The 7,590-nt window shown below is 46.2% G+C and overlaps 1 long non-coding RNA gene across 1 annotated transcript; it reads left to right on the forward strand.

Annotated features, from left to right (window-relative positions):
- The first annotated feature begins 919 nt into the window (after positions 1 to 919).
- On the forward strand, positions 920 to 7,227 carry LOC125619167. Its single transcript, XR_007350678.1, has 3 exons — positions 920 to 1,355; positions 2,993 to 3,120; positions 6,153 to 7,227. It is a non-coding gene; the product is annotated as an uncharacterized LOC125619167 (long non-coding RNA).
- The last annotated feature ends 363 nt before the right edge of the window (positions 7,228 to 7,590 follow it).

Here is a 7,590-nt window from a genome sequence, read left to right on the forward strand (position 1 = left end):
ACAAAATAAGTGCTCACTAAACGTTAACAAGCATGGTGGCTATTTTAAGTTTAAAGGTCTCCACCATCCTGAGAGGTGGGATTCAGCGACTCCATTTGTGCATGAGGAAGCCACGGCTCTGAGGGGTTATTGTCAAGCAGCTTTACTCTCGGTTCCTCCAGAAAGTCTCTGCTGACCTTCAGGCCAGGTCAGGTGCCCCTTCTCTGTGCTTTGCCTGGCCCCTGTAACTTCCCTCTCAGTTTTGATTGCAGCACGATGTGACTAGAGTCACAGTCTGCATCACACTGTAGGTCCAAGAGCACAGCTCTGGGCTTAGAGGCTCATTCTCTGCAGTGTACCCAGCAGCTAACTGAGAGTGTTTGAAAATTGTCTCTGTATCAGCTGATCAAGACCATTTGAACCAGTGGTCTGAATGGTTTTGTTTCTCATAGTGAGGGTGTGTGTGTGTGCACATGTGCACGTTGTACTTTCTTCTTTTTTTTTTTTAAGGAACTATGAATAAAGTGGGTGGCTGGAGGTACCCCTTAGATCTTACGAGACCCCTTCTCTTTGGACCTGGGGTAAACCTCATCTATTTTCCTGTCTTTTGATGTCCATCTCTCTCCTCCAGTTTCTAAGGAATCCAGGGCACAACCTGTTTCCCAAGGAGAGAAGGTAAACATGCCATCTGTCTAGAAGGAATTGGAAGTCAGTTATGTGCTTTCTTGGTGCAGAAATATGTAAATTCGATAGGTTCTTGCAAGTTACAGGGAAACAATGGCTGATTTCAGCACAAGGCGCTTAATCTTTCAACAAGTCTGTTTCTTCCACTTTTCACTTCTAGCTCATCCAGTTCTCCCATCTCTCACGACGATTGCTACATATGGGGTTCTGCCAGCTGCTGGAGGTTGAGCCCATCCCTGTAGAAGGGCTTGCTCTTCCTCACTCAACCACTCGTTCATTCATTCAGTGCTTTGAGCTACTCTGTCCTGGGTCCTGCATGGACAAGGTTGCATAAAAGGAGATGCATCCTTACCCTCTGGAGTTTGCAGTTTGGTGGGTGATAGTCATGGAATCCATAATTATAAATAGATATAAGTGCTCAGGAGGAAAAAGAAGTTATTGGAGGACTTGACCTAAATGGGATGGTTAGGGAATACTTCCCTGAGAAAGTGAAACTGACCAGGGATCTAAGAATGGATAGGAGGTGGCTAGTGGTTGGCAGTGGGAGAATGTTCCAGATAAAGGGACCAGCATACGCAAAGTCTGATAGAGAACTGGAACTCGAAGAAGGCTGCTAGGAGCAAACATGGAAGGTGAGGCCCACAAGATGGACAGACAGGCAGTGGTAGACTGTACGGGCCCTTTTAGGCAAGGTAAGGATTTGGCTTCTATTATTAGAAAAGGGGAAAGCTTAGAAGGATCTTAAGAAGCTGTGGGATACGATTTAGTTTATTTTTTGAAAATATCATTCCAGCTGCTGTCAGGAGAATGAAGGTTGCCTAAGAAGATGTGTGTGTGTGGGGGGGACTAGTGAGGAGGCCAGGGAGGTGGTCCAGGGAGCGAGATTGACTGTTTGGATCCTCAGGACGATGTGGGGATTGGGGAAAATGGTGCTGAAAATGGAGACTTCTAGGTTTTTGGTTTGGCAACTGGAAGAACCGTGGCATCTCTGAGATGCCAAGTTGCTGAGAAAGGGTGAGGCTGGCTGGGTGAGGGAGGCAGATGAGGAATCTGGCCTCATCCAGAGCCCCTGGGACATCTGGGTGCAGATGCTGGTAGGCCTCACAGGTCTGTGTGGGCACTGTTCCCACTCTGAGCTCTTCAGAGAACTAATTCTGGAACTCACTGGATTTTTCCAATTGTGCTTCTCTGTTGTCAAGTTTTGGTCAGACCATGGTTAAGGTTTTTGAGTGAGAAAATGTGGTCTTTCCCAACAAGAGGTAAACCTGGTTTGATCCCTGTTGTTACAGAGATATAATGAGGTGCCAGCCCGAAGGCCTTCCCGTGAGCCCTGAGGCAATATCTTCTCTCAGAGAGAGATCTCTGAGCCTGGGGTGGGATAGGCCTGTCTCACTCACTGAGGTGGCAGGGAGGATCTATTGAGTCTAAGGTAGTAGCTCTCTTTTTTTTTCCCCCCTTAATCAATAATTACTGAATATATTTCTTTGGTGATTTTTAACAATGCTGTTCATTTGCTTATTGGTTCATTTAGCCAATTTGTATTGAGCATAATGTTTTGATTGCTGAAGACACACAAATAGTAAGACAGATCAGGGTCTCAACTTTCCTGAAGATTGCACTCTGGTTGACAACAGGCAGTGGCCAACGGAAACCAACTTGGAAATAAGGTGATTTTTTTTTTTTTTTTGGTGACATTAGGGAGAACCTCTCTGAGGAGTGACATTTGGGTAGGTCCTGAGAGATGAGCCAGTCAGTCTTACAAAGGGCAGGATGGCGGTCGGGGGCAGCTGTGGGATCAGTCACCTGTGGGTCCTGAGGATGCATTTTCGAGGACTAGAAAGAAGGCCAGGGCGTTGGCTCAGAGAACCAAGGGGAGAGTGAGGGAGATGAGATTGTGGAGGCCACGGGGGCCGAACCAGGAGGGTTTTCCTCTAAGTACACTGGGTGGGCACAAAAGGTTTTAAGGCAGGAGAGAGATTGGCCCTGGTTTGTTGTCTGAAAGGATTTTTCTAGCTCTGGTGTGGCAAGTGGATTTTTGGAAGGCACAGAGAAGAAGTCAGGAATCTGGTGAGTAGGGTCTTGCAGTTGACCATGGGAGGGGACCAAGGACTGGCCACCATGGTGGTGGTGAGCACTGGCACTCAAGCCTCTCTTCTGTGGGCTTAGGTGGGTCACAAACACACCCCCTGCCCAGAGGGCTTTAGAATGAATTATGTTGTCCGTCACTTACCCCAGCTATCATGAGAGCTATTTTCCAAAACAAAGAAGGGTGAGTGGAGAATCTTTTTCCGTTAGGCAAACTGTACATTTGATTTCTCTTATCTTCTAGCATCATTGCTGTTCTTGCTGTTTTCACCCAATTAAATCATGGACCAGTGAATGATCTGTGTCATCCTTGGGGATACCCCATACCAGAGATAGAAAGGTGTACAGGTGTCCATTCCTCTGGAGGTGCAGGTGAGTTTGCCTTCCAGGTCTGACTGGTAACAGCCATCTAGGTTTGGGGGAAACATTCCTGAAAGGTTGAACTGCATCTGCAAAAGAATGAAAAGGCAGATAGTTCGCTGTGCCTAGAACACATTCAAAGTGCAGGAGTAGTGATATAGCGGGGGCAGGGGGTGTTGAGAGATGAGAATAGAAAGACTTTGATAGATAGGACTGGGCCTCATTACAGCCCTAAGGAAGGACAACGAAGGGACATGCTCATGTGTTTATTTTAGAAAGATCACCTTGGCTACAGGGAGGAGACTGGATTCAAGACGGTGAGGCTGGAGGCAGGGGGCAAGACGAGAGGATGCCACCATTATTCTAGGGAGCAATGATCAGTGATGAGTCAGTCCCTGGCTTTAAGAACAGGAGTTGGGATGGAGAGAGGAATGACACGGTAGCTATTTAGAAGGTAGAGGTGGCAGCTTCATGTGGCTGATTGGATGTGGAGGGAGCAGAAAAGAGGCAGAGGCAGATTGGGAGAATTCCAAGATTTCTGGCCTGAGTGGAAGGACAGCAGTGTGACAATAGATTGTTACAGCTATTAGAATATCTTCTTGTAGGCTGTGGAAAATAAATTGGAAGGAATTGAAGACTGCAAAAAAAAAAAAATTGCTTCAGTTCCCCATCGCTTCCTGTATCTTTGCCCCTTTGAAATGTATCTTTGAAGTTCCTGGCGTCAAAAGATGGAAGCCTATGTCCCCACTCCTTGAATCTGGGCTGGCGCTGTGACTAGCTTTCTGGCCAACGGAATGTAGTGGGAGGGATGTGATGCCAGTTCCAGGTGCCTGTGGACGTCTGCGGATGTGACTATTTTGGAACCCTGTCTAGTTGTCATATGAACAAGGTAGCCTGCTGGGTGAGTAGGGGCCACGTGTATCTAGAACAAGCCTTTCCAACTAGGGCCATCCCCGACCGGCCAGGCGGCAGCTGACCCCATGGCTGCTTGAAATCCATAACTGAGCCCAGCCAAGAGCTGCCTAGCACCACCCAGCCCCAACTGCTGCTGATCCACAGAATCGGGAGCTAAACAAATGACTGCTGTGTTATGCCACTAAGCATATGGGTGGCCTTTTAGAGAGCAAAAGTGAAGTGATGCGGGTATTTTTGAAACTTAAAGCTGAAATTAATTTAGGAGGTTTTGTTGCCATCACCCTATTATATAAGCTTTGCAAGGGGGAAATTAGAATCCGAAGCCTCCTGATGAACCATCTCGTACAGTTCTCAGAATGTTTTGTTTAATGCATCATTCAGTGTACAAATTTCCCAAACTGAATTTCAACCCTCTGATAACCTTAGTCCTCAGCCCTGTCAAAATGAGGTTGTGCTAGGCAAGGTGACCCATACTCCTTGTTTGACTGGGACACTCTTAAAAGTCCTACATCCCTGCAAACCCTTTAGCCTCAGGCAAGCCAGGACAACTGGTCACCTTACACCTCCACTGTTCTTCCCTGTTTGCAAGTCACCTGTATCCATGTTCCCACCTGGCATCTGATAGCAAGGTTGGCTTTATTGCCTCCTATTTTACAGACCCAGATGGTTCAAAGTGCCCACCCAGGGTCCCCAGCGAGAAGGCAGAAAAGAGAGGAATTGAACGCAGATCAGCCTGATGCTCATGGCTGAGCCTGTTTCTCTACACCTGCTGCTTATGGGTGGCTACACCAGCTCCTTGTACTAGACCATAAGGACTAAGGCTGCATCTCGACGCAGTTGCTGGCAGCCCATAGCTCTCCATTCCAATGATTTACAAACACATCCAGTGAGTTCTGACACCAGGAGAGAAGAGCCCCTGGCCTATTTATTCCACAGCTCCCTCTCTACAGAGCCGCGATTCAGGCTGCTGGCAACTCTGATCCGGCCCTCAGAGGGAGGAAGAGCTGCCACCTCAGATCTGAAAGTGGCCGTATCTGTGAGACTCAGCTCCAGAGACAGACCTCGAAGGATCCAGAAGGGAAAGGGACAGGAATAGAGAACTGGTTTTCATCTCTTTCGGGAACCTTGTTGGTTCTTTCTCGTGAACTCTTTGTTTAAAAAAAAAAATCCATTTTTCATACATTCAAAATTTCAAGCTGCTGAAAATTTCCTCCTGTGATGAGACGCATTCAGAACAAAACGTGTGGCCTGATTTGTCTTTCCCTGAAATCAAAGGCAGTATTCTAAAGAGACTGCATTTGCCACACAAAGGTGGCAGATGTTTGTAGAGATTATAGCTGCACAAGCATTCTGCGTGCTCAATCTTGGGAGCATTTCAGTTTTGAAAAGAGAAACAGTTTTGTGTCATTCCTGGATGCCCGGGAAACTTCTGGTACCTACCCCCAGCATGGAGCCGTGGCTCAGGTCATGTGTGGTAGAAGGCAACGTGCTGGCCTGCATTCCCATACTCCGGTTGTTCAACAGAGAAGTTTCCGAGTAAGCCTGGGATTTTTTTTCCCCTCTCGTGCTGGGGATCCAAAGCCATGGCCTCACACACGCTAAATGCAAGCTGTACCTCTGAGCTATCACCCCAGCTTTGAACTTCCTGAACATATTTACTTTCTTAAAATCCCTCCTCTTGACATCTTGGGCTAAGGTTAGGACAGGCTCCCAGATTTCTCCCCTTCAATCATTCCTGTATATAATAAAATCAACCCCAGAGTCCTGGGTCGTCTATCTCCAAAAATGGAATTGAAAACCCATGCTCTCACTTCCCTGCATGGTGAGGATTTCACCCTTCTCTTTACCCCATCTACCAGAAACACTGTCACACCTCCTACATAGTTTTACAATGATCGGTTCTAGGGTCTGCCCTGGGAGGTACTGATGCTAGATTAAAATGCATTACATCCTCTGCAGCTCGCACAGGGTCAGGTGTCTATTTGGCCTTCACTGACTTTTTTGAATGGATGAAATGATGATTTACATGATGGATATTCCTTAAGCATGTCCCACCAGATGCTCAGACCCCCCGTCTCTCTCTGTTGGTGCACATCTCATGTTTTTTTTTTTTTTTTTTTTTAAAACAGGATGGCTCCGATGCATCCTTCAAGATCCAGGGCCTGTGTCACCTCCTCCAGGAAGCTTCCCCTGACACGCGGGATGTGTTGCTTATTTGCATTTCTCTCCATGCTTCTGCATATCTGGTGCTTGCGCATGTGAGAGGTCATAATTCAGGACTAAATGTAGCTTTTTTTTTTTTTCTCTTCCAGGGGTGGCTGGTCGATTAAATTTCAAGCTCCTGTTTTACCTATTGTTAATGCTGGATGTGGTGTTGAGTTGGATTCCGAGGGTGGCTTTTCACCATTATGTGGTCTGATTCCTGTCTATCAGAGGCTGCAGGCTCATTTCCTCACCGGTAGTAAATCCAAAGGACATGTCCTCAGTAATAAAAGGGACATCTCCTGTGTGTGCACGTGAGCACCTGCTGGCTGGTGTGTCTTCAGGAGCATTAAGCTTGGCCAGTTCAGAGAGGCTAAAGCTTATTAACCTGAAAATCTGGGAGGAGAAGGGGCTTAGAGCTATCCTTCAGGCTCGATTCTGTTCTCTGGGCTAGGTGGTTGATACAATAGGAAGGTCTCTCCTCTTTGCTGTAAGCCCCGAAGATGCTACATGTAAGGCGCAGTAGTACTCGGAGAGTCACGGTGTGGATTTGGGGTTTAGAAAGATTGGGTTGGAATCCCCACACCAGCACTTACTAGCTGTATGATTGGGGGCAAATTACTCAGCCTCTCAAAACTCTTGTTTCCGTAGTCAGAATGGAGAATTCCTAAGAAAATCCCGCTTTTGCATTATTCACCAGGTTCAGTATTTAAGTTTAATTTTGATTTTTGATCGTGGCACCAAGCACATGGAAGGTACTAAGTCACTTTTAAGTGTGCAGCTCAGCAGCATTAAGCACGCTCAAGTTGTTGTGTAACAGATCTCCAGAACTTTTTATTTTGCAAAACTGAAACTCGGTATCCATTAAACAACTTCCCATTCTCCCCTCCCCCCAGCCCCTGGTAGCCACCATTCTATTTTCTGTTTCTATGAGCAGGACTATTTTAGATTATTTCATCTAAGGAGAATCATACAATATTCACTTATTTCATTCAGCGCAATGTCCCTACAGTTCATCCAGGGTGTAGAATGTGTCGGAATTTCCTTCCTTTTTGAGGCTGAATTCTATTCCATTTTATATATAAACTACATATTGCTTACCTCAATTCATCTGTTGATGGACATTTGTACTGCTTACACATCTTGGCTATTGTGAATAAGACTGCTTTGGCCATGGGTCTCCAGGTATTTCTTTGAGATCTTGCTTTCCATTCTCTTAGAAATTTATCTAGAAGTGGGATGGTTAGATCATATGGCAATTTTATTTTTAATTTTTGAGGACTAGCCATACTGTTTCCCATGGCCCTTGCACCATTTTACATTTTAAGATACCCACATCGTTACCTGTACTCATTAGTTTCTGCA

Source organism: Marmota marmota, unplaced genomic scaffold, assembly GCF_001458135.2.
Source record: "Marmota marmota marmota unplaced genomic scaffold, marMar, whole genome shotgun sequence".
Lineage (NCBI taxonomy): Eukaryota > Metazoa > Chordata > Mammalia > Rodentia > Sciuridae > Marmota > Marmota marmota.